This window comes from Nelusetta ayraudi, unplaced genomic scaffold, assembly GCF_046127955.1.
Source record: "Nelusetta ayraudi isolate G7.1 ecotype Tasmania unplaced genomic scaffold, CSIRO-AGI_Nayr_v1 ptg000048l, whole genome shotgun sequence".
Taxonomy (NCBI): domain Eukaryota; kingdom Metazoa; phylum Chordata; class Actinopteri; order Tetraodontiformes; family Monacanthidae; genus Nelusetta; species Nelusetta ayraudi.
The window spans coordinates 7,673,506-7,701,336 of NW_027466098.1; the positions used below are offsets into that span (position 1 = coordinate 7,673,506).

Genomic DNA, 27,831 nt, shown 5'->3' on the forward strand with positions numbered 1-27,831 from the left:
AGGAAAGGAAGCTAAGTAGCGCATGTGCGTGTACGTGCTTTCAGTGAAGCATCCAGAATCCGTCAGCATACCAAATGAATAGACGAGCGCTGATACATCTCAGCATCAGCGGCGTGATTGAGTTCAGCCTCTTTGCTGCCGTTGCTGAAGTTCAGCATGGTTGATGTCGTCTGTCGTCTACACGAGGAAACGTCAATGCAACACGAGCCGATTTGGTGGCGTTGCATTGGTTTGCATTGATTTACATCGACTGACTCGCCCCGGCAATCACCTTGTGAAACGTCAAAGGTTTCTTCCCTTCGGCGTACTTCGCTTTCATGTGATGAAATATTCATGCGGCCATTTCGTTGACAAGACCAACGGCGCCTCAAAATTATGATCTGCGCAGGCTCGGGTCGAGAGTGGCCCTAAATCAAGAAGGCTGAGACGAGCACATATTTTGCCAGCTCCTACCTGTTGCAATGGAAGTTAGTGGCCTATAATTCAGATGTTGCTTAGGCTCCTGTTTTCCCCTCCAAATGAAATGGTGCGATAATTGGATTGAAAAACGATCTACTTCGTTGTCTGACAGCTTACGCGGCTCCCCGGGGGGGACCGGATGCAAGACTAAAGCGGCGCCTAGCAGCGTCGCCACGCCCTCAGATCTTTGTCAGGATATTGGGCGGGTGACACGTTGTCAAAAGCCACTAGGAATAACGAGCAAACGACAAAGAGGCTGTCAGGCTCATACGTTCATTTTTCTCTTGACATGGCGGGGCAGGGGTGCAGCGCTGCTAAAGGTCAAGACCCGATGTTTCTCACATGAAGGCTGCTATTTTTGAGCTCAGCCGACGATAAACATCGGGCCAAAAAAAAACACAGACAACTAAATTTAGCAGGACTCCGGCGCGTGTAGCAGAGGCACTTCAACCATTAAAAAACAAAACAAAAGCACTGTTTAACATTTTTTTGACGTGTTATATATACATATATATACATATATATATATATATATATATATATATATATATATATATATATATATATATATACATATATATATATATATATATATATATATATATATATATATATATATACATATATATATATATATACATATATATATACATATAAATATTCCTTTATTTCAGACCCAAGAGATCCACGTCACAGTAAAAAAAAAAGGGGGAGACAGAGAAAAAAGAAAATAAATAAAATAAATAAATAAATAAAATAATTAAAAAATAAAATAAAAATAAAAATAGGTATATTAATATATAGATATACAATAGATAGATATAATCAGTTAAATTACTCATAAAAACCACATCAATTAAAGTGATATGTTTTGACCTTGTTTCATAGCGGCAAACAAATGGGATGCATGAATTCAATTCACTGTGGGGAATTGACACGGAATGTAGGGTCTCTAAGGTGACGGCTGGTGCATTTAAACAGGAATAAAAAGGGTATTTTCTTTAAAAAAAAAAATCAACATCATTCCAACTTCATGGGCAAAAGTATATTTGTCCATTCTGACATCTCAAAGTTGATTTGATAGATTTAGGTCAACACCAGTGGAGCTTTACACTACACTTGGCGATAGTAACCCTTAAACTCGAAACTGAAAAGACGCTTTTCAGATATCGATGCCTTTCACGGGTCGTAAAACCCCAACATGCTCCGTCAGTCAGCGGGGCCGTGAGATTATCCAAAGAGAGGGAATTTGACAACCGCGCAGTTTAACGCAACTGTCAACGGGGTCGTTCTAAAAGACAAACTTTTCTTCACCTTGGTAAAATAGTGCCTAGAAATAGAGGCGCATTTAAAAACAGTACACTCAGATTTGTGTGAGAGGAGACTTAACAACGAACAAGAACGGCAAAAAGGAGCACGAGGAAGTGAAGAAGAGACACAAAGGCTCATGCATCACAGACGTCTTCCTTGGCTCAAGAAGCCCAAGGACACCGGTAGAGCTTGGCAGAAGATGCAAAGAAAGAAATGAGGGGGGGAAATAAATAAATGACTTTATGAGGTGACTCGTCTTGTTTCTGAGAACACTCAAATCAGTGAAGAAAAACAAAAAAAAAAGCTGTAATGGGCTCCAAAGCTAAATGCAGGCGTCCCGCAGAGCACCTGAAATGGCCTCATACACATTTTGGAAATGGAATGAAGACTTCTGTCACCTGCTTTGAATAAAATGCGCTGCCCCTGGTGTTCAGGACGCCTCGGAGATTCATCGCTTGCTTTCAAACGACAAGGACCTGTTTTGTAAAATACGACAAATTGCACAAAGTGAGCAGAGATGGGAAAAAAAAAGAAAAGAAAAAAAACAGAGGAAGGAACTCAGAATTATTGCAGCGCACCCAGACAGGGAAGAGACTGAGTAAATGGACATGATAAATCCTTTGCCAAATCAGTGAAAACTCATCTCGCTGGGACAATAAATCAGGGGAATAGTGCGGCCATTAGGATGAGAAATTTATTTGGCACCATGAATGTTTAACAAGAAACAATGTAATCTGGTGTGGCTGGAAAGCCGAGATCTCTTTGCCGAGTTCTCCACGTGGACGGTAAGATTCGGAACGTGCAACAATCTCCTGAACCAGATTAAAATCGAATCGATTTTAAAGTAACCAAACCGGAACTGTATTTGATTTGGCCAATCGAGGGAAGATGCCTCTCATTTAACAAGTTTTTTTTTTTTTTTTTTTTTTTTTTTTTCCGTTATACTTTACTTTTGTGCATTTTATGCTGAATATTTCCTGTTCTGACAGCACGAGGCATTTCAAGGAATTTTTCAGCGTTCTGTCGCTGCCGACCATAAAAGAGCACTCGCATCCCTATGGAAATCAGCGGCACCACTGATACCATCTGTGAGAACGATTGCAGCTACAAAGCCCTTTTTATTGGGCGGGGAACCATGCATGGTCTTTTTCTTAGGCGTGTTATTACAAACACAAACTGATTTCTGGCTGCTAGTTAACGTGAGGAAGCCACTCTGGTGGTGTTTTCCGGTTCCAAGCAGCGACTCGCTGACGTTTAGTGTTTTTTCCACTCCACACACTCCATCACGTGTTTTAATATTGTAGTATTGTATTAGTGCTACATTTTATGGCTCCGTAAAGAAAGATACAAATAAAAAAAAAAATACCGCCACAGACAAAGACGCCATCAAGAAAAAAATAAAAAAAAAATGCCAAGATGGGCGAGGAAATGCATGCGGTAACTTATTAGACTGGGATTTTGCCTGAAACTGGAGCATTTTAAAGGTCTCTAAGGAAAAACAAACATCTTTACCATCTGCCATAGATCATTCATTGACACAAGTTGTTACAAACACACAGCACAATGTACAAACTGGAACGTTCTGTCCAGACCATTAAGACTTTGAACTTGGATGTGGATGGAATGGCTGGGGCAGAGACTTAATCGCGTTCTGTTACGATGAAGATACTGACACTAACAGGTGCCCGGAGTGGAGTGTTTTCATCACGTCTGTGTTATAAAGTATCACGACGGGGCGGGCGCACCGGCGAGAAGGCAGAAGTGAAATCCTGGGGCTAAACTCGGGCTTGTGAGCGCTGCCTGCTGCCTCCCTGAGGATCCGTTCCACGGCCAGATCAGCAGGCTGAGCCAGATCCTACGCAGTCAGGAGAGGAAAACACTCCGGCGCAGGGGCAGCTTGAGCATTCGCTTCACTGCGACGCACCATCAGCAAGTTTTAGTCTAGTACCCGGCCATGAGTGGCTCTCGTAAAATACAAGACTATTATTATTATGATAAAAACGTTTCTTTTGACTATTTAAAGATGGTTCTTGTTAAGCTACAGACAGGACACCGACTGTCACTTTTCTCTGCGGTAGTTTTACACATTGGGCCCGGGTGACCGCTGCAACTTTGCATGATGGATTTAGGCTCCTCCCAGTGACCACAGCCAGAAATTAGACTGGGGCCCCCCACACCGTGTCCGAGACTCCCGGAGGACATTCAGTATAGTACAGAGGTGATTTATGGTGGTCTACTGCAGGACTGGGACGTACAGGGACTGCGGGACGGGCATGAGAGAGTGTGTTAGAAGACAGTGAGGCTGATCTGTGCTGCATACCAAGTCAACAGCAAATCAAAATAACCTTGGTTGTTTGTGACGTTTTTACTTTTCGTGGTGGCCTTTTTACTTTTAGTGGCCTGGACCTATACATATTTTTTCGTTCTTTGTTTGCTCATATAAATGCATACATTTCCAATCAGGTTGCCCAGTTGAATCAGTCCCTCTGCCCTCCTAAGTTCATTTGGAGTTCATAAATGGATTAAATAATAAATGGATTACAAGATCATGACTTAAATATACCATCAAGGTTAAGATTTATAAAGACATAGCATGAGGTGATTATTTATTTAACAGGATCTACATAATAATTCCTATATGTTCTAGCAAGCGTTACTGAACCAAAGAATTTTATTCATTTGGCTTTATTCTGTAAAATCTTCCGCCCAATGAGGAGAGTATTTATTGCGCAGCATCATATTTAGCTCACCTCTGCTCTGCCAATGGTGTTAACGAATGCGCTTGTGCTTATGTTATATAAGCAGTGAGGCCATTCTTTTCAGTAACGGGGGGGTCGTTGCGTGCATCACGACAAGATGCACTTGGCTTTTGTTGATGCTCTGTCAGCGCTAAGCACGGCCTTTGCTAAATGAAGCTGAACAAAATGGGGGGGGGGAACGACTTCCTTTACTGGCGACTGTGCCTTCATTCATAACATCATCACGGCCACACCTCTTGGCTCTCGACTGTCCACGTACCTATATCCTCTGCTGGCCTATTGTGTTTAAGTTGCCACAAAAGCATATCAGCCTAAGGAAAGCTTTAATTGAGACCAGTCCATTAAAGCTCAGGCTTTTTTTCTTCTTTTTTTCTTTTTTTTACCCTTAAACATTTAAAACACATACACAAACTGATAACAATGTAATTAAAATGAATATATCTACTTATCAGTTATTTAACAAAGGAGCTAATGGTTTATTTCGGCTTACCAGTGCTTCATCTCCTTTTGAATGTTGTCATTTTACTTCATGATGCTAGACACCAGGAAAATGCACTGTGTCAATATGTATGTTGTATATGACATGTTCATTCACGTGCACTCGTGAAATATTTACTATACAGTGACAATAATCCAAGTTAAAAAAGAAATACTGATTTAACGGGCAAAAAATGCTGCAAAACCCCACAGTGAGCCTGACTGTGAAGAACAACTGGGCGCGCAGGAAGTGCCGTTTCTTGACTGGGTGGGTTTATGGTGGCACGGGGGAGGCCACCGAGACAGACAAGAGAATGTGAGCCGAGGCCCGACTCATGTTGCTGACTTAACGGCCTTGTGTCCAGACCGGGCAGCTTACCGCAATCCCCTCGGCAACTGAAATTGTCAAAAGCAACAAAACTAGCGACTCGTCTCGAGGGTGGGGGTAGGTGACGCTGCTGGCATTCACACTAGCGCGGTGAACGGTGACACAGTGATGCGAAGGCACGTCTCCAGTTCACGTCCTTAACGAGCGGCGGGAGGCTGGTGCAGGACCTCCCCGGTGCCCGGGCATTGTGTCGGTCAGTGTCACTGCATCAACTGCAGCTCCGCGGCTGAGAATGAATCCTGGCGGACAAAAGTTGGACTTAGAAAAAAAAAAAAAAGACCTCACTCGCTCGTCATCTCTCTCCGGCTGAGTGAAACACTTTCCCTGTCTTGGCATGGGTATGGTGAGCACTATTCCATAAAATAATGTCATAATGCAGACATCCGCATCCCTGTCCAGTTAAATCTTTATTTAACTGGACAGGTTTGTCAAATAAAAAACACCCTTGGTAGCCTCTCTCCTACCCACTAGGAGGTCAAATATCAGCTTGACCAGAACACCTCAAGACCCCGGGCGCAAATAGTCCATGACTGGTCCAGCAACGTCACATCAATCAGAAGCATTCAACGTATAGTTACAGGGAACAAGCGGCTTTTCCTGATATTCATCCTGCGTGTCTTGTCATCTTCTCAAGAGGGAGTCACGACTTGAAATGAAATCTGACAGGGAGGCAGCGTCTCCACTTTTAGCCGTTGCCAGAAGCTACTGTTCCCCTCAGTCACTAATCACAATCTCCTGTTGTCAGTCCACTTTGGGCTCTGGTGCGCCCTGCTTGCACACCCTGAAGGTGATGCCAGTGGCTGAGCGCCGCCTACTCCGCTGTCAGGCTCCATCTCAAATAGAAACAGTGATCAGTCTTGGAGGTCATGTTACTGATGCCACTGAAAATTATTTGGCCCTTCTCCAAAATCCATCTAATTGACATCAGTGCGAACAGAGTCAAGCCTACAGTACAGCTGGTGTATTCTCGGAATGCCTATTTTGGACATGGACCGATTCAGCAATCCAATCAGATCGATCAACCAACATTGTCATCTTTAAGATGTGCCTTTATTTTGAAATTCCAACAACATGGCCCGCACCCTCAACCTTAATGTGTGTGTGTTTTTTTTGACACCTCTAGATGATTTCCTTGGTGAGACGAGTTGACGTGAACAGGTTGCCACTGATGCTGTCTGGATTTGCATGTAAACAAGAACATTGCGGCGCGTCGTAGTGAAACACAGCACAGCGATCGGCCCATTTTCACGTCTGAAATGCTTCTGCAGTACAATTGTCAAAACATATCAGAAATATATGGCCCGGATTTTCTTCCTCATGATGAAATGGAATATATTGTTGCCTTAAATTGATCTGGGCCCATTGAATTGCATTGGATTGCATCGAATCATGGCGGACTTTGTGAAGTCAGCAAACGCCGTTCCATTGTGCAAACAGCCAATATTGTAATGACACTACATGGTCAGGAAACTGCTGATGTACACCCCGACTGTTTACCATTTCCATTGCCGTCATATAAAGAGTCTGGCGCAGCGTATGTGACTGAAACATAACTTCTAAACAGAAACCTTTCAGCGTGCCTTTACTAGCTGCATCTGCACTTTTACAAGAAAACAGCTACTCCTGCTCCGGCTAATACTTCTCCTGGAGTCTGATGGCCGCACAATGTGTCCACTGTGAACCATAAACGTGCTGCTACAACCGCAGAGCCTGCAGATCGTCCACCTCAGATCACTGCCGAGCTGAAAATGCGAACAGTCCTGATTAATGGGTCTGCGCGCCCCTACCAGGGGCAATCGCGCTCGGCGAGTTGAACCAAAGAGTAGGAAATGGGACATTCAGCGTCCACCCTTTACCGCATCAATAACCTCAGCCATCGATTTATCAGCATTAAAATTTTAGAGGAGAAACGAGTCGTAATTGCCGCCGTGTGGCCTCCAATTCCTGGATGCCTGGAAATGAAAAGGGAGCCTTTTAATTTGTTGTTTCTCGACGACTGTGCCCCGAGAGCGGGGATTTGCACCAATGTTGCATCATTCATATGGCGCAACGCTGATGGAGGGGATCAGCAGATGCAACCTGCGCCTGACGGACGAAGAAAGCAAACATCTTAAATAAGAGGTTCATCATGTTCTCAAAGCCAAGGCTGTGAAGCGCACACGGGGCTGATAAACTTCCAGGAAGTGTTACGGGCCGTTTGGGCAGAGGGAGTTACTTGTCACTGTGTGAACAGCGGGTGTTGTGTTGTGGTGCAAGTTGCTGGCGCATCTCAGGGACGGAGGCAAAGATTGCCCTCATCAATCTAATGCCTATCGTCCTGCGGTAATCATTTCCCCAGAGGAGCATGGCATCTCATTAGGCTGATTCGCTCTCAATGTCAGTCAACCTCAGACACCTTCCCCGCAAGCGCTGGTCTGAGGAAAAACACATGCACACACGCAAAGCCGGCAACTTTAGGTAATTGGAGAACCTTAGCAATTCTGCAAAACTGGATTATTCAGTCCGATTGTGTGCAAACGCCACAGGAGGTGAAATCACCGGTTGTAAGAGTATTTTTCTTTCTGTTTCCTAGAAGTGCTGCGCAATACAAAAACTAACTGGCATTTTTCAAGTTCATGTCGATGTAGATATGAAATGTATCGCGGCATTTTTTCTTTTTCTTTCTTGGATTAAACAAATAAATTAAAACTAATACCAGTTAGCAAATACTACTGAGGAGTCGACCCATTTTTCCATGAAATATAAAGTGATTTAAACAAAAACTTCCAAAGCTTGGATTATCATAAATACATTTGGAGCAAACAAAGAAAGTTGCAAAGTAATTTAATGAGTTTCCATGAACTGTCAAGTGAGGTTTTTCTTTTTTCCTTTTAAAGTAAACGAGTTAGCATTGGACATGTAACTTAACTTAACATTTCGCTACACCACAGTTATTCTCTAATTTGAAACATTTTATTTTGAATTACGCAACATTTCCTGAAATTGTCCTGTGCTGTTGTCGCGATTCTAATTTGCTATTGCCATTGCTCAGAGGATGAAGAATATCTTGTATATGCTTCAACCAGCCAGTGGAACACATCTGCCAGATGGTCGTAGCTGGAAGGAGTGATGGAGGGGGTACAAGGGGTCCTCTGTGATCAGGCTGCCTTTCCTGAGTGATCACTGAGCGGCTGTACTGCTCAGATAGGCGGAGTTGAGATAGCCAATTATTTTAGAAGTGTGGTTCACAATACTTGAGTCGTGTTTTGTGTTTGATGGTGACTTTGTTGTTGAACCAGGTAGAGGCATTGAGAGTGAGAACTGATTCAACGGGGGAGCGGTAAACCGAAGTCAGAACGTCCTCGCTGACCTGAAAAGTTCTGAGTTTTCTGAGCAGGTGAATACGTTGTTTTGCTTTTTTTGTATGTGTTTGTGTCTGTGTGTTGCGAAAACACAAGGTCCATGTCCAGGTACCTGAATACCTGCACCTCTTCCACTGGCTGAGCCTGGATGCTAAGTGGCTGGTACAGGGGTGGTGCCTTTAAACTCAGCTTAGTATTAGGCCAGATTGGTGGTGCTAGTCGTGAGTTAGGACATTAGCGTTTCTCATATGTGCAACTAAAGCCATGTCGTCAGCATATTTAAAAAGTGACATATCTTCCCTGTTACACAGGATGTTGTAATGTCGGTGCACACAGAGAAGAGGATTCCGGACAGAAAGCAGCCTTGGTATAAACTCACTCACCAATTGACACACGTTGTGTTCTGTCCAGCAGAAAACATTTAATCCACTGTCAGCGTTGGGTGAACCTCAAGGTCAGAGAGGTGGTGTAAAAGTTTATTCCCTTCCAGGAAGGAAGAAAATAGGCAGGATGTGGACTGGGAACAACACAAAAACACTTGTCATCACGCAGCACAAGTTCAAATACAACATCCAGAAAACAGAAGAAACGCCTTTCACAACCTGACCTCTGGGGGCAGAGACATCAAATAACAGTTTTATTAATAACATTAGCTACCTGGTTATTTTTATATTTTCATTTCTCTGAGACACGATAATGTAAACATTTCATTTTCGGTAGTTCAACATGCTCTTTTGGGTATTTCACGGGAAGACAGCCAGCTTCCAAGCGCCCTGAAAAAAAAAAAATCTTTTGGCTATCAAGATGTGAGAACGCTGTAACATCAAAGCGGTTTTGCACTATGCAAATCACTGTCTGTCAGGCCGTATCATCAAGAGACAAGCAAGAAGTTGACAAATAATACACAAGAGACAAATTACAACCCTGATTCATCTGCTGGCTTTTGATGTTAAGGCCCAACAGATTCTTCATCTGTGGCCAAATCTGGCTCAGGTTCAAGTGTGTAGCGTTAACAAGCCTTGAACACAGTAAAACACACTGGGAAACTAAGTCAAGGTGGAACGGGTTGATTCTCAAACGATATGGTGCAAGATTGCTATTAAAATATCTATTGTTTACTTTAGCCACTCGTAGTTTTAGACGTGTGTGTGAATTAACTTGAAACATGCTTTCGTAGACGCGAGTTGGTAGAATTGCTGGTGTATTTTTATGAGCAGGAACTTAAAGCTTATGAATGCAAATATGTATGAAGTCAGTTCAAGTGTGACTTCCACAGCTTTGAGTCACAAAGCATTGAAATGGCATCTCTGGGGTCTAAACTTGCTGTGGTTAATGCATATTACGTTAACAAGGTACAACCAAATATGGTATAACCAAACCACATTACTAAACATAATATTAGGCTAAATGGATGGAGGTCAATTTGCAACTTCAAAACTAACACTCTAAAAGAAATGCGTTATATGAGCTGCCAAAATGAATATTATCTCCACAACAGAAAAAATTATATTAAAAAGCTAAATAAACACTGTTTTTTTCTTGTTACTTTACCTGTGATGCTGAGCCTGAGCTCATTAAATCAGGTGCACTGCTGTTGTCCACTATGAGTCACCTGCTGCTTGAATCCAGGTCGAAAGTCTATGACGGAATTTCAATGGCTTTCAACTCGTACCAACAATCGCGAATGTGCTTGTAGTTGAGTACTCATTGCCATAAAAATGACTGTGCTTTTACTCCGTAAAACGATGATCTGGAGTGAATTTAAACCTTTCTAATACAATTTTGGATTTAAACACACATCTCAGCTCGTACTGCGCTGACTAGAAAGCAAGAACACGCCAGAGAAAGGTCGATGGAGCATAAACGCGCTGAAGGGGGGGGTTGAATTCTACAGGTTGAATGTATACTGCACTGTAAATGTGAGTTTGGCCTTTCCACCACCTACAATACTGCTTTGAACCTCTTCGTGCACACTTTGATGCACATGCGCTCACGTATAGGAACACGTCTACGCGCTTGGAGCCTCGGCGCTCAAACAAGCTGTGAAAATGGACGATTCAAAGAAAGGCCAGCTGCTGCAGAGGCCGGGAGAAGGCTGCCTCGGAGCCCAAAGCGCTTTTATTTTTTTTATTTTTTTCCCGTGGACCTCTCTCTCCCTTCTGTCTTTTTCTGCTCCTTTGCCTGGAGCCTAGATCTATCCATCTATTGAACTGTGCTCTGAGGTTAGCAATAGCGCTGCAGACATCAACCGAAACCAGAAGCTTAGAGCTGCATCTATCCGTCATCGGGCGCACAACTGGGACTTTTGAAGGCGAGATATCACAGCGCAACACGCCGCACAACGCGATTGTGAGCCAGAACAAGCAACAGAGAGAATAGCCGTCCTGCGCGCTCGGTAACAGCCAGTCCATCTGATAGCAGCCTTATTATCAGATGAACTTCAACTCGTGGGATTAAACACCTTTATTCTTCTCCCAGGCTTCCACTGCCGTCTCACCTCTCACTTTCCCCGCCTAAACTCGGTCTGAGGAGATAAATGAAATGAGGGCCGGCGTGTTCCCTGGACATTTTAATTAGCTAGTCTTTAATTCAGCCTGACCCTTTCAACTTTGATCAACCAGGGGGAGCTCCCCGCCGTGGCAAGACCCGTCACTCACGTTCAGACGCCGGGGTTGTTCTCCAGCAAATTGTCTCCCAGTCTCTACAGTTGCGGTGTCATCGGCGAGCCGTTAATGGCTCAGGAGAAGAACGGGGAATTCGAAATTGCGCACGAGTCGTGCTCACTCACGCCGGCTCGGCCCCGGCCATGTGCGGACGGCGGCGGGGTTGAATATAAATGCGTTTCTTAATGATTTTGAGCTGGGAGATCTCTCAGGGGTGGGAACGAATTTGTACAGGCAGCACCGCGGGGTAAAAGCATTACAATGCCTCTAGTCTATTAACAGGCTTATTATTGACTGGTTTCATGATAAACGGTAAAGAGGGAAAAAAGGGGGGAAAGCGAAAATGTAGAAGAAGAGTCATAAAGCTCCCCGTAGATGTCGAAAATGCTTCAAAGTGATTGTAGAAATGATGCATAAAAACATTTTTAATAAACCCACTTCTTTCTTTGATACCATTATATCCACTTTACAGCATAGATAATGACCTTTTTTTTTAATATATAATGTAAATTAGTAATTTAAAATAGTTTTCCATAAAAGCAATGTTACTTTATCTATGAAGGTGAGTGTTTTTAATGGATTATTTTAAAATAAAATTAAATAATTTGTTTGATTTGCATGCATTGGAATAAAGAAAATGCCATTAAATCTCAAGTTACAGTAAAGATGCAGTTTCCCTGATTTTGCATTTAGCTCCACTTTAGCGGACTCTCCCTCTCTTATTGTCAAGCAAGCAGTTAAAGAGGCAAGTGGACATGTCAATCAGAAATGTTATCAAAGCGAACAGTCAGGAGATTGGCGATCTAGTTCGTGTTACCGTTCAACTCCGTAGTAAATGAACAACGCAGACGGCACTCGCTTTTAATGGCGTACAAATGTGGAGCTCAATTTGCCGTCAGACAGCAGCGCAGGGCAGACCAGACAGTTGACGTCTCCATCATCACAGCGGGGGGTAGATGATTGTCGATGTGTCAGATAGTCTCTGACTGAGAACCTCGGCGGTGGCGGCGGCTGCCGCTCGCGAGCACGTCAGAGGAAGAAGCTTTGTGTCGGTAGTTCACCTTCACTTTGAACAGCAGCGATCTCAGGTATACACAGACTGCAACAAATCCTCCTGCTGCTTTGGATGCAGCCAACTTTGCTCACCTTCTCTGTGTGTGCGTGCATGTGCATGCTTTTTTTTTCCTTTTTCTTTTTTTTCCTTTGGACCATCCCGAATCCTCTATTCACAGTTGTCTCATTAGATAAAACAGAGTGGAACAAATATACTTTAGGCCAAACTGTTATTTAACCCAGGAGTTAAACGCCAGGACCCACCAAACAGTCTTGGCTCCTGGCCGGGTACCCCCAATGCAAAACCAACAGACAATGTTACAAAATTTGTAAAGAAACACCAACTTTGAGAGTTTATTTTAAAGAGTTTCTTTTAATTATACTTATTTGATCTTCAATTCTTGTTGTATTTGTTTAGAATAAGTATATCATCGACTAACGTGTTGATAATCACGGCCACTTTTCTACATGGTTGTATATTCATACTTAATGCGTACTGCTGCGTTTCCGTGTACATGCGTATATTTTTGCTTTTCGTAATCTCTCTCGATCTCTCTTTTGTTTCCAAATGCTTTTCTCTACACGCTCCCCTTATTTTCTTAGTTTCGACCCCCCCCCACAGCGGCCCCTGGCAGGCTGTTGTAATGCCTTTTGCAACGAACTAACAAATGGCATTTTCTTCCCAGACAGAAACTTTCACTCCTCAAAACGAACCATTTTTGTTCAGGAGGCATTATTGTCCTGGCACATTAGGACCAAGCTCATTTGTACCTGTTGGAGATTTCGGAGTGGATCCAGACTTGGGGACGCGTAACCAACGGCGGTCCATTTACACCTCTAAGCAGCCATAACCAGCCAATTATCAGCACAATGCACCGGAAGCTATATGTTTTTTGGTTGTTTTTTTTTCTAACCGAGCACACTGAGTGCTGTCAGGAGCGCTGCCTTTACGCCGCCGACTGTCGTAATCCAGCGGTGACCTCCAGTGGCCCCCATCATCATTAGATCCGCCAAGCAGAGTGGTCCCATCCATCAGGCCGCTTACTCAGTGACAGCAGCCAGTTTTGTTTTGTTTTTTTCTTCCTGTTGTTTTTCCCTCCCCCCACTCGTGCGATTGTGAGTGTTGGCCCTTTCAATTTGTAAATGGGATTGGAGAGTGTCTACAAAGGCTGAAACAATACCACCCGTCGCCGCACATCAGTGTCTACGGCCCCCCCCCCCGATCGCGGATCTGCCTCTGACTTTTCCCCACTGCACTCACCAAAGTTCTGCCTTACTCCTTCGACTGTTTCCTTAACTTTCGAGGCATCACCGAGCCTCCCGCCACGCCTCTCTGTTCCTCCAGCCGAATCTTTTGACAGTGCCAGCGTGGGCCTTCGCTTCTTATCTCTCATTCCATTGTGATTCTTCTTTTCTTCTTTTTTGACGGGCTTTAATTTCACCCCCCCTCCGACTTGGACTTGGCTTTCTTCTCCGTCTTTTCATTTATTCATCCCCTCCGTCTATCTGAGCCGCTCTACCTGCTCTGACTCTAAGAATATCTGTTGATATTTGGTGCTCTTCAATAGGAGGGATACTGCTCAGAATGGCCCTTGGCAATCAATTTTGGAAGATTTTTCTTTACCACAAAGAGTTAAAATTGGCAAATTTGTTAAGAGATTAATGGAAGAGCAGAGTGCATTCAAACACAAGCCCTGGATTTTTCAATTATACACTGCAGTGGCTCAAAAAAAAAAAGCCAAACAGCAGATTTTGATGCTGACAACAATAATTGCTCCACAGCCAAAGGCTGCCAAACAGGATGTGAACTGCGTGGAAGGGTTGAGGATGTGGACCCCTCCCCGACCCCCTTCACGACCCACAGTCGCTCCTATGCATAACAACAGGAGTAGGATGACACGTGAAGAGAACATTTATATATTACAGTATGGGATCTTTTTTTTTTCCTTCAGCCATTTTCATCACGTAACGCATATCCTCAATTTAAAAAAGAAGATCCCTGCATCCGTTACAATTCATCTGTTGAATAACTTACAACTCGCATCTGATACCGTGACTTATAGCGCTATTTTCTCGCCAGCTGCCGCCTGTTATTGCACAATAAAACACGGTAAGCACGGCCCTTAGCCTTATCTACTAAGTAGGGTTCACAATAGTTAGTCAGAAAGAGACAAGGCGGTTTTGCAGTGTATTTTAACAATACAAACGAGGCAGGTATGTCAAGGAGGTTGTAATAATGTCCAGTAGATGCATCGCTCTTCTTGATCATTGTGTGATTCTGCTGCTCCGTCTTTTGGAGACTCACACTTTTATTTAGAAACAACTATGCTCTGCTGTAACTTTATCCAGTTGTCAACTCGTTCTAAAGACTTTCTATTCTCAGCCTATTCGTTGTGCAACACAGCCTATTAAACAAATGTCATTTTCTATTTGAGCTGCCTGAACATGTGAGCAGCAGCACGGTGTGGTAAACAATTAACTTTTTAGCCAGTTTGGCCCCAATCATGCAGAATCTCCACAATTGCCCAGACAAATATTGAGAGAACTATTTAAACAGCTCTGACCAAACAGGAGTCAATCAAACGGAGACAATGGACACAGAGGGGAACACTGTGTCCATATGAGAGAGATTGTGATGACTGGGCCAGACAGCGGGGGCCACTCTTGGGTTTGAACTAATGGCCAGTGAGACGCTTAGTGCCAGTTTGGCTTTCATTTATGACAACATGAAGGTTTTTTTTTTTTTTTTTTAACCTCAACTAAAAAAGCGGTAGGCTTTTGCTTGTGTGTTGTTTAGAAAGCCAGCAGTTTCTAAAATTCAACTGCAACTTCACAATGAACTTTTTCCGGTATGAACTTTTGCAACTGTGGCCTTGGACCTTTTGTCACACTAAAACACAAATATGGCATCGACCCAAAAGTCTGATAAATTGCTGCACGGGGGCATCATCACATTGGGTCCTTTATAGATGACAATATACTGAACACTACTGTATAGCCTGGTATAGCTTAGCCATAAAGGGTCGATGCATAGCACCTCATGGAACTTCTTCTTCTCCTCCTCCTTAAGGCAGTTCCCATCAGAGTGGCCACAGCCAATCACCTGCCTCCATCACCTTATACCTCAACTTCACGACTTTCTTCTTCCTCTGGACCTCCTGTTTGCCAGCTCCAACCTCAGAATCCTTCTACCAATGTCTTCACTGTTCCTCCTCTGGATATGTCCAAACTATCTCAGTCTGGCCTCTCTGGCTCAGACTCAATTTTAACCTCTGCTAGTTCCTTCCCCAGGAATGCTGAATGCAATTAGCCCTTCTGACGAGTTGCACACTGCTAAACATGTCAGAACACAATTATGTAATCGTGGGTGACATAATATGGAAGATTTTAATTGTGTTTTTTTTGGGGGTGGTAAGAGGAAATACAGGCAGCGATTGCTGCAGGTAAATCAATCAGTGTCAGAACAAACAGATTCAGGAGCAAACAACTTTCTTTCAATCCAAAGGCATGTATCAAAAAAGCCACTGACACTGCCAGAGACAAAGAGTTAAAATACTCAGTGAAGCCGCTGCACACGGAATGTCTCAAGTGAATTTCACTAGTATGGGATTGCGTTGAGGAGAAAGATTCATGTGCCTCACAATGTTGTTTTTTTTTGGGGGGGCGAGGGGGGATTTGCTGAACCAAGACAGATTGAAAAGGAAAATGAAGCAACCTGAATTATTATTATCTGACTTCCAGTAATGAAACAAAAATTAGATCTCAGGTAATTTAATTTGACGATTGACTGTAATTTTAGCTTTCCCATTTCAAAGTGAAATGTGTTGGCCGCGAGGTGCCCAAACCGAGAGACCGTCAAGGTAATATTTTGTAGAAAGGTTTCCATTGGATTATAAAATAGGAACATGTCCATGAAATGATTATGGTAGAATTTAAGTGAAAAAAAAGAACTGCCTGAACCACAATGCAAGATGAAGTGGACCTTTAATAAACGTGTGATGTGAAGTGAGATACAGCATGTGAGGTAATCAATATACAATCTGGCTGCGCTTCACCACCTCACCATCTGTGCTGCCAAGTTCCAAAAATGCTTGCAGGGGAGTCAGAATCTCAGTAAAAGTGAGCAGATTTTCACTTCAAGTTTGTTTTTTTTGTTTTTTTTTGGAATATTTTAGTTACATCCTTTGTGTCCACAATGGTGTGCACCTTGTTTCGTGTGTTTTGTGTGTGTAGATAGTTCCCACTTAGTGGCACCTAGTAACTGAGTCTGTGCATCCAGTAACTCATGATAGTTATTTTAAATTGTATAATTGCTAAAACTCTACACAGAGTGAAGGGAATCAGAATATGAACTGAAACTGTTGTGAGTATGTGAATCAAAACCCATCAGAAATTGCCTGACATGTAAAGCTGGTTTGTGTCTGGTGTGCATATTGCATTCTTCATTTTTCTTTTCTTCCTTCATTTTAAAGGGATAGTTGAATATTTTGGCAAAACTGTTAGTAGCCATAAACCCTTTAGGCACATGAGTTGGCACATATCGTTTGATTAGTTCTTGTTTTGAGATCAGGGATTGAAGGTGGAAGGTATAACAGCTGCTCAGTGGATGAGCGGAACAGTACAGGTCTCCCTCCCTCAAAACTCATCAAATACACAATCCAGCAATTCTAAAACGCGTGGACAAGTAGTGAGCTGCACATTCACCACACACACACAGCAGGCACTGATAATTAAAGGGAATGTACCTCCTCATTTGACTATAGGGAATAGGTCAATAGGTATTATTTTGGCAAAATGTTAAACTGTCCCTTTAATAGCTATAAACCTGCCAAATTGCTCCCATTGAATCGGACTGGTAAATGCTTTCAAAAGGTCAGTAAAAAAGTTTCCAGCTATAGTTCACTCTGTCTCGATGTGTTTTCCAAACGGCCATTGCGGCATCAGCGGTTGGTCGGTTTAGGCATCCAAACAAGTTCTTGGTTGGCCTGAAGTCTACTGTACCTGTCTGCCAGAGTCCGTGTACCTGTCTGCTTCAGTAATCTTCCAGGGAGCAGCCAAACATCGCTGGGCCTTATCTCTGCTTCTCAGGAGCAGCCAGAGAAAAAGGCTTGTGGCCCAGCGGCAACGCAGACGAGAGCCGACCGAGGCGGACTCGTGATTTCAGTCGGCAGACAGGCACAGACGGTTCATTAGGCATGCGTGCGCACCCAAATCCAAATGCAGCAGCACTCAATAGTGGAGAAATAAATAAATAAATAAATAAATAAATAAACACATTTGGAGAGAAGCAAGCTGAGTTTGGACTTGTAGCATATTTCTGCTTAAACAAGTAGAAAAGAATTTTCCACAGGCAGTCGTGAGGGCAGCCAAAGTGCCATCAAAAAAAAAAAGAAAATACATCGACAACAATATTGTAAGCGTGACGTACCAGAACCAGCTCGATATTTCCACTGAGGCCAGCGCAGGCGACTTTGCCCAGCGGCAGTATTGACACACACCGAGGGCCCATAATACGCCATCTGCACCAAAGCGATATTGAATACTTGCATCCCGTGAAAGATTGCGCACGTGGGCACCGGAAAAAAAAAAAAAATCTCCTCGAAGCGCGTTCCTTGAGCCAAAGTCAGTGAAATGACAAATTTCTGTCAGTATTAGATTCCGCAGAGCGCCGGCGCCTCCGAGAAATCCAATGTCTTTACAGCACACTGTGTGTACTTGCATTTGTATTCACATCAAACCAAAGCTGCCCGTGGGGGCATTTGCTGCCTTAAAAAATATGAAAAGTGTCTTATCCTGCATATGAATTTGAACAGTTTGGGGGTTTTTTATTCTGTAAATGGTGCACTTAAGAGTTTGAAACATGACTGGTGGGCCAAACAACTAGTTTGACTTTCTGTGGATTAGGCGTGATTACACAACCTTTTTGAGAATAATTAATTACATTAATGAAAACTGTATTTCTTCTTTAAACCAAGTTTGACAAGAATTTGTTCACAAAGACATAAGAAACAGCCAAAACAGTAAGCACAATTCATTTCTGTGCTGAGTGTGTTTTGAGTAAATGGTTGATGTATTCCTGTGGCAAATCACTTCTACATATGTATTAATGTGGTAAATGTGACAAAAAGTCTAAATATGTCGTGTAAACTACAGGCGGAGGAAAAAAACAGAAGAAGAGAATCGCCAGCTATGCAAATGTGGACTGATGAAGTCAAGCACGGAGCTTTTCTGATGAAAATAAGTCATGCTAAAAAAGACTTTTCTCAGAAAAGAGAGAGAAAATGGCTGAAGGCAAAATTTCACCTACCGGGCTTATGCAGGCAGTTAAACAGCAAACATACTAAATAAATAAATAGATAAATAAATAAATAAATAAATAAATAAGCTGAGGAATTGCACTTTTTATGACTCCATTTTACAAGTAAGGACAAAAACCTCTCAGCCTAAGAAATCTCAATAACATAATCCTCTTTCATGCAAAACATTGCCAAATTATAGTCCAATAAGGCGCTTGTGGGGACAAAGTGACAAAGGGAGGGCACAGAACCTCACAAAAGCTTGTGAGTGTGCAGTACTTTTAGGTTCCATTTAGCTGTGTTGCATTTACAAGAATGCTATTAAACGGTAATTAAAGAACCACTTTGGCCAAATGGAGAAAAGACCTTTCAAGCCATTTAGTCCGAGGGCCAGTGAGAAGCTTCAAAGTAAACCTGAGCAGAAGCCATTAGAATGCCAGATTAAGTTTATTAGCAGGCTACAGTGTTGACTGGTTTGGGGGATTTATTTGTTAAAGTGGTACTGTTGTCAAAAACTGACTGATTCAAGCTCTTTCACGTCTTCTTGCGTTACCGGCATGCAAACTGACACACTGAGTATGAAAGAGGACAGCTTGTGCGAGTGAAAGAAACACTTGTTTTGTCAGGCCTGTGCAAATAAAACTTGTTCAGTGTTGGAAGTAGACCACCAAAACTCACTTATTGAATCTGGGATTGGCCAAGATAAGTCCCCTTCAAGATTAAACACATCACTTATGTATTTCAGTATGGTGAGGGGGTGGAGGAGGGTGCTTGTTTCTTCAGTATTATCTTGCATGAATGTTATGGCGTACCTAATAAAGTAGCTTGTGAGTGTATGTAACGTAATGTTTGGGCTCAAATTCAATCACGCTAATACATAATTAGCGTATAAAGTCACAGTCCGCAATGTGTGAAGTCTCCAGCTTCACACACAGTTCACTGGCCGAGCCGCAAACTAGACGTCTCGACTTCCATCCTTATCCATCCTGAGCTGCCTCTAAAGCTAGGTCAGCTAACAAGAAATGACAGTCAACAGAGTGCTAATGCTAATGCTAGCTTGTCCAGCCGACAAGGTAACTCTCAGGAAAAACCATTGAGGAGGAACATGCCCTCATTCCCACTATTATGTTTTCTTTGTGAACTTGAAACTGTCCACAACATGTTCACATGGCGTGTTATGCCCTCTGTGTTGACCTTGAGGATGTGTATGTTGCTGTTGTGGTGCATGAGCAGTAGAAAAACCCCCAAAAAATTGAAAAAAAAAAAAAAAAAAACAACAACACTGTATATAGCTTCTGACTTGTCGCTTGTGTTTTCATCTGGCAAACGAACTCAACAGCGTTATAATCGGTGCGTTGCATCCTCCGCCGCCTCTCGCGTCAAATTACCCGCTTTATAAAGGAGACAGGACAAAGCAGCGTGCCGCCTATATACACCCAGATGGCAGACGCTCTTTCCGCAAGTGCTCCGCCGCGATTCATTATTTCCTCCGCCGCTCCGCTCCCTTTGAATGGAAGGAAGCAGGTGAGTGGCGGCCTGATTGCCAAATATTTTCCCCTACCTTTGATCTCCTGGGGTGTAGGACTCTAATCCATTTTTGCAGCGCAGGGAGGCCGTCTGATGTGGGTGCTTGCGGTAGCCACTTAGCTGCTCCTCATCTCACATAGGTCTCGGGTCAGGCCGCCCCTGTCTCACGCACAGAGCTTGCGCACGGACTGGAACGTGCACAGGTGGTCCTCCGCTCTTGCACGCCCACCCTGCAAAGAGAGAAAGGCACAGAGGAGTCAGGGAGGCACCAGAAAGAGGGCAGATCTGATTTAGAAACAAACAGGCGCAGGCACGTTTTCAGGGAGTTCCGTCAATTTTGCATGGCACAGGGTTTGCAATCTTGTGGCATTAACTCATTTTGCACCCGCGTATTAGGTTTTTTACCCCTGACAGACACTCGTTCATTACCCGGACTTATGTTTTTATCCTAAAACATTGAGTCATTGTATTAAGTCCCTGTAATCACTGCAACAGGGCCCAATGAAAAAGCAGTGAATGCATGGAATAGCTGCAGTGATGAGATGAAAATGTGAAACAATCATTAAGTCCAAAAGACTCTTTAAATATTAGTATATTTAATGTATATGAGAAAGAATCAAGGTGACTTTTTTGTGAGTTATTGTGTGGTATGATGTGATTGACATGTGAACCATCTTGAATCTACCCGCATGTACATGTTTTTATTTATCTTCTAAAAAAAAGTTTTTAAATTCAATTAAATTAAATTAAAAGGACGCATGTTTGATCATTTCTTTCAATTGTCTGGTAAATGTTTGACCACAAACTATAGCAATCCTGCAGGCGCTCCATAGAGTTTTTCTACAATGTGAAGGACGTCTGAGAGCGGGCGCGGCAGATTTGAAGGCGGGCGGCATATGGGAGTGAGCGCGCGAGTGCAGACAATCAGTTCGGAGCAGGAGCAGAGCAAATTTCACGCGAGGCGCCGCCTGTTTGAGCGAGCGGGCGCGTGTTTTGAGGGTAAACTTTACAAATCGGAATGCGAAATATATGAATAAATAAGCGGCGGTCCTCGTGCGGCCGCAGACCGCTCTTGATTTACGATGGGACTTAAAGGCGGAAATGTTGCTCGCGGAAGGAAATCGCTAAAAGGAAAAAAGGGGGGAAAAAAGGCGCGAAGGCGAGAGTTTACCCGCTTACACGTGTTTGTTTACACTTCGAAAGCGACCTCGGGACATCGGCGCCGCATCATAAATCAAAGCGCTAATCAGCTATCAGCCGCAGCGGTCTGCTGCTGATGCTGAGGACAGCTGTTATCCACCCGGCGATGAGTTTGCCCCGCAAACTGAAGCACGTTTTGCTGATGATCCTCATTCTTGGTCCTACGTCCTGGGGACGCAGTTAGTCACAGGACAACTCAATAAAGTATCTGGGACTCATTAGCATTAAAAAAAAAAAAAAAAAAAAAAAAAAAAAGGCACAATTTCAATGGTAAATGAGCACCTTGTCACTTTGGAGATGAGCATTAATCCCGTGTCAGTGCGTTCGGACGGCGGCTTCACTCAGAGGAGAATTAAGCCTCCCCCTGAGACGCACATCACTTATCAGCATTCTGAAGTCCTCCCTCTACGTGACAGCGTGTGGCTGATTGTGGTCTACAAAACTGCACACAATGCACAACACACACATACACACAGAAGCATGCACACACACACACACACACACACACACAAATACACAACAACAAAAAAAAAACAAATGACCTTTTTGTTTCTTGTTTTTTTGCATCTCAAGCAAGTCTGAACTAGCGTGGCATCGTCTAAATGAATGACTCATCTTGATGGTCACTAATTTAAATAAGGTTGGACTTGCATGAATATTAAACTTGGAGTCTGGAAGTTGCGTTGGTATACATATATACATCAACACACATCCATTATCCTCCTGCCCTTGCCAAAAGACTCCTTACAAATCAGATTAGGGCGATCGCTGCCAGATGGAACTCTCCACATTTCACACTCATCGGCATCACAGCTGGCGACCGCAGTGGTTTTCCACATTCAATAGTAGGCCGACAGGAGCGGCGAAGTGAGCTCTGACGCCAGCAACAAGGAAGTACGTGTGGGCTTTTTTACGCCCCTGGAAACACGTTGATTGTGTTTTTCCTCACTGCCCGGAGACACTCGAAAACCGGAGACTTTTGCAAAAGAAAACGGTTGCGCGCCGTCGTAACCACTCCAACTAGCAACCGCCGTCGTCCGATACCCCTCACCCCCTCGGAGGCCAGTGAGTACAAATTGAAACTTCAAGGAATTGACAGAAGGGCACCACCGGGAGAGCGGCCCCGCGGCTTCATTTGGCTCAACACGGGGAATCTCACCCGACCGGACACGGAAGTGACTGACAGATTGATCGCACTCTCTCCATTTTGCGGGCAGCGGTGCATGACCGTTCTCTGTTTGACGGAGCGATTTGTCAGGTTAATTCCCATAATTATAGATAAATAAATAAACAACTCTGGCCGACGGTGTCGTCGACGTGCCAAGCTGGTTTGTTTACTGTTGGAAATGTTTGCACCGAAATAGAAATTGACCCCTGAGAACCATTTACAGTTTGTGTGATCTGTGAACTGCTTAATACAAACTTCATTTACGCATTAAAGGGGTGGAATAAAAAGTCGCTGGGGCATTTCCTCACTTTAAATGTTGTGTTCCAAGCACATTTCATAGTGAATACATACAATACTATAGTGTTAAATAACAGCAGGGAGCAAAAGCTCAGAGACTTAAAGTCAGCCTATTGCTTTCATAGCTTAACAGTGAATGTTAAAGGAGTGACTCTGGTGACCGTGTGTGTGTGTGTGTGTGTGTGTGTGTGTGTGTGTGTGTGCGTGTGTGTGCGCACGTGCGTGTGTGTGTGTGTGTCCAAAAACAAAAGACCATTCAAGGAACACTAAATAAGAAGCAAGGCTCTTTGAGACAGGAGAACTGTAGCCTCTAGATTTTGGCAACATTCAATCTCGTCAAGCAGCGTTTGCACTCATTTTGGGCACATCAGCAAAATCATGTCAATCAAGCATCTCAACATCTCCCCATAGCATGACGGAGCATGATTACAAGCATGATAATGGCACAGAGAAAAGAAAACCTGCTGCCAGCCATTGACACGAGCTTAGCGGTTAGCTACCCTTAGCAGGGCTTTTTTTTTTTAATGTTCATTTATGCCACAGTTTCATTTCTGTTTGTTTGCTTGCGTTGATTTTTTTTTTTTTTTATTTGTATTTAAACATTCACCTCCTTTCTTATCCCGTAGACTCTGACAGCAGTCACTCCTGAAAAGCAGTGGCCACTGAATTGTGTTGGACCTCTCTTCTCAAACCTCTCCACACACAAGCACAAGAATTGCTCTTCATAGCAAACTTCTACATTGACTCTTAACTGTGAACCGGTGTGTGGATTGTAGGTTCCCTTGTTTTGTTTTTTTTTTGTGCACTTTGGCTTTATATTACGGATGAAAATGAAAAGCGTAATTCAGTTACATAACATACACCCCAGCGGGCAGACAGTGGTTCGGGACAAGCGCGGGTTCGAGTTGACGAGATGAAACTGATTAGCCGTAGAGAGTGCTTAAACGCACTCAGCCCAGCGGGGAATTAACTTTAGATGGCGCCGGCATGAAAATCGTTTCAAAACACATTAAAATGTTTTTGCTTTACAGAGAGATATGACAACAGATAAATGACACAACTTTGCCATTTTAAGTTTTGAGCCCCCTCCCCCCACCACAACAAAAAACTAACTTTTGTTTTTGAAATAACCCACAAGACGGCATCATTTGCAAGGTGGCTTTAATTAAGGATGAATGATTTGCATCAATGGATTCATTATCAGCTCTAAGTGGTAAACAGTTGCTGTGGAAAACAACAGAATCTTAATTTGTAATGATACCTTTTAATATTTTGTGAAGTTTATCTGTGTTCTCATATGCTTGAACAGAAGAAAAGCTAATTTAAGCACACTTGTTTTTGTTTTTTTTTATTATTCCATGAATGAAAAATGGCAGGGATGAATCTATTGTGCCAAAAACACTGTTTTATTTGGCTGGGGATTCCCAGTGTGATGCTATTTGCAGGAGGAGCGAGATACAAGGTTAGATCAAATGAATATTTGACATTCTTTGAGGTGTGTGCAATAAATAGAAGCAGGGAAATGCAAATAAAGCAAAGTTAAACGCAAAAGACATCATAACAGACCTCTTTCTTCCTTCCTTTCTATTTTGCCTTAAACTCTTAGACTGCTTTTCAATCCTGGGTTCCTGTCGGGTTTCTTGCCAAAAAAAGATGCCTAAAAATTACTCAGGTGTTGCCCCCCGCAACTTTTACCATAAAAAAAAAAAAAAAGTATCTAATCCAAATGGTTTTATTCCTGTTTGTGGTCTTCCTTTGAAACACAGAGTAGAAACTCATACATTTTAAAAAGGCGCATGTAGAATTGGGGATATTCATTGTGGTTATGCAGTGAAAACAGCCCCGACTAGCTGTGAGGCACATTTAAAAATTCACACAACCGCCACGCAGCAAAAAGCTATATTATCAAGTATTTTGGATTATCAGCACCAAGAAAATTTTGGCCCTCGGGGCTCCTTTCCTGCGAAGCTACATTCTCAACAAAAGCTTATCTTGAAGCAAGTCACCGACTGTGGAGGAATACAAACGCTCTCACAATGGCCATCCTGCTATTTAAAAGCACAAACGTAGAGATTTGCAGCGACGTTCTAACAACGCTGCACTTTCAAAAAGGGCAAGTACACGCAATGATTAACTTGCATGTGCAGAGTTAAGGAAAAAAAAAAAAAAAAAGTGAAACGCTTTAATCTTGCACAATGACCCTTCAAAGACTCCTCTTGCACGAACATATTTCAGGGGCGCTAGCGTCGCTATGACGAAGTGGTCGAGTTGCTCCAGCTCAATCCTTAATGCAAAGCACTCAGCTGGACCGTCGCGGTGAAGAAGGAGAGCTCTGGCTAAAAAGCAAAAGCTCTTGAATTACCAGGTTGTCTCCACTTGGCTTGCAGCCCTCTCTTTTGAGCGTGTGGCGTGGGAGCCCGGACCAGGAGGATGAGACTTTGAATGTAAGTGGCTGAAATGAGATTTGTCAGAAGGCTGGCTTGGCTCAGCCTTAGAGACGGGGTTAGGAGAGAAACTTCTGCTCCTTGCTGTCAAAAAAGAAGCAGCAGCTCCAGTGGTCCGGGCTCATGACTGGGATTCCTGCTGGATACGGCTTCCTTGGACACATTCAAACTGGGGAGGGGAGACTGGACCTTGCTGGAGGATTTATATCTCTGTCTGGCACTGTGATGCCTTGTGATCCCTCCTGTTGGAGGAGTTGAAGAACATTGCTGAGGGCAAGGCTACGGAGAGAACTCGGCTTAACTTGCTTACCACTGTGACTCATTCAACAATGAGTGGAATGAATAGGCTTTTACATTAGGAGTCCTGGGCCGTGACCCTGTTTGCTGCATGTCCACCACCTACTTTTCCCCTGGTTCCTGCCATCTCACTAGGCTGTCGCAGTTAGCGAGGTGCAAAGCCACGAAAACCACTCTTTATAAATGCAGATGGAGAGGGGAAATGCTAGCAAGTGGGTTCATTTGCCTCTTTCGCAATGCACTGATTGTTCTTTAAACTATTGGTTTTCTCATGTTTGAAAATCTTCTTTAAAAAGGCCAACATGCCTGGAGCAGCCACATGGCCAGCAGCAGCCAGTCCTGGGGCATATTAGTATTTTATAGACATGAATTGTTGATACAGACGGACTTAAAAAAAGACTGTGCTCTCAACTAAAATGGTTCAGTGCAAAAGCTATCCCACTCGGCCTGCAATAAACATTGATCATCTTAATGAAAAATATCTGAATACAAAAAAACAACAAAGAGGGAAGAGTACACCAGGACACGGGCGAGGTTACGCTCCCTGAACCCAGCAGCTCTTGAATGAGACGCTTCTGTCACCGACTGCTCTCCAAAACAAACCTGTGCAGACGAGGGAACGAGAACAAATGGTCCCCTCACGGGCACTGGGTTGATTTACATCTTCAGAAAGTGTTGTACAATAATAGTACATATGCAGATTGATATTTCAACATGAAATCAATAGAAAATGGAAAGGGCAGGGGAGCGGTATGGATTTTTCTTTGCTCTGCTTTGACACAACCATCAATCCCTATAGGTTGTATGGAAGAGGGACCCACGAGGGAATGACCATGACAGATTCTGAGCTGCTACAGTTTATGCAACTATTTTCATTTTTTTAATTCATTTTTTTTGTATTTTTTTTTTTTTTGTTCTTTGCCCTTTTGGTGAAGAGTAAGGGTGTCAGACATATCAGATGCTTTGAGCAGAAAGGATCTGCAGCTGCAAACATCTATAAGGTAGATGATTGAGACGTGCTGATGGAGTGTCCTCTTGAGAGAACTGAATAAATTCAGTAGCCCGGGCATGTTAACATTCCAGTCCGACCTTGAAGACACAGATTAGAGGAGCAAGCCATTGATTCTTTAAGTAATCGAGGGTTCAATTGATTTTTCTGATGATTAATCAAGTGATACATGCTGCAGTTTGGGTTTTTCCAGCCTCTAAAATAATAACAATTGGGAATTAATCTGTTTCCTCCAATAAAAATGTTAAATATTGCTTGCCTGGGGAATGTATGTGTGGTAACAAATCAAATGATGCACCTGCAGGACTTGAACATAACACCCTTAGTAATTAGAGCGACTTCAGAATCAGAACAAAGGTTCCAAGCCTTTGGTGCCTTCTTGGAGGCTTTGTGGTAATTTTAAAGAAGAAGCTAAAAAGGCCACTACTCACAGCTGCAGTAGTGAAGGCCCTGGTGAGATCTCATCATCCACAGCACTATTGCAGAGTTTCACAGGAGGAAAGGATGCTACCCAGTGGCAGTAAAATGGACCAGTGGTCATGGACATAGAGGTGCGAAAACAAGAGTCTCCCGACTACACCTGCGGCGTCACCCAAGTGTTTTCTTCACAGACAATGCCGAATAAATAAAGACGCCATTTACACATAACCTGCCAAGATGAGCAAATTTAGCTGCGGGGCTCGACCATACTATAAGAGGACAGATGAGAAAGTCACTTCAGGGTTTTATTGATTCTGCAGATCACAGAATAATTCAACCTTACCACGGCATTACTTTTATAAAGATGTCACCCTCTACTGGCCTGCAAGGTGACTGTGCATCTTAAATTAGGTGTTTCAGTCCACTAAATTACTTGTTTGTTTATTTGTTTGAAAATACCCTAGAACAGAGCTTTGTCGAAAATGCACATCACTCAGTTAAGACAGGCCGCATTTTTTTTCAATCATATTTGTTTTCTGTTTTTTGCTGATTGCAAGTCTGTGAATTGATCCGACAGTCACCTGACGTGCTTGACCGCCGTCTTTTTCATCTTTTTACAGGTGTTTAAAAAAAAAAAAAAAACGAACGCCTTGCTTGGCAGTAATGGAGGAATATGGTTTCCTATCAGCCTGCTGTGCGGTGACCCCAATTGGAGAACCATA

At 43.2% G+C, this 27,831-nt stretch overlaps 1 protein-coding gene across 2 annotated transcripts in view; it reads right to left on the minus strand.

The window, feature by feature from the left end:
- grik4 (glutamate receptor, ionotropic, kainate 4) overlaps positions 1 to 27,831 on the minus strand; it is a 303,979-nt gene that overhangs the window by 207,640 nt on the left and 68,508 nt on the right. The window contains exons 1-2 of one of the 2 annotated variants that reach the window (XM_076036025.1): positions 21,446 to 21,707; positions 20,309 to 20,504 (exon numbers count right to left, since the gene is read on the minus strand). The gene's annotated coding sequence lies outside the window, so the exon portion shown is untranslated. Of the gene's footprint in view, positions 1 to 20,308; positions 20,505 to 21,445; positions 21,708 to 27,831 lie in introns of those variants that run through there. The other variant, XM_076036026.1, reaches the window with a different exon arrangement.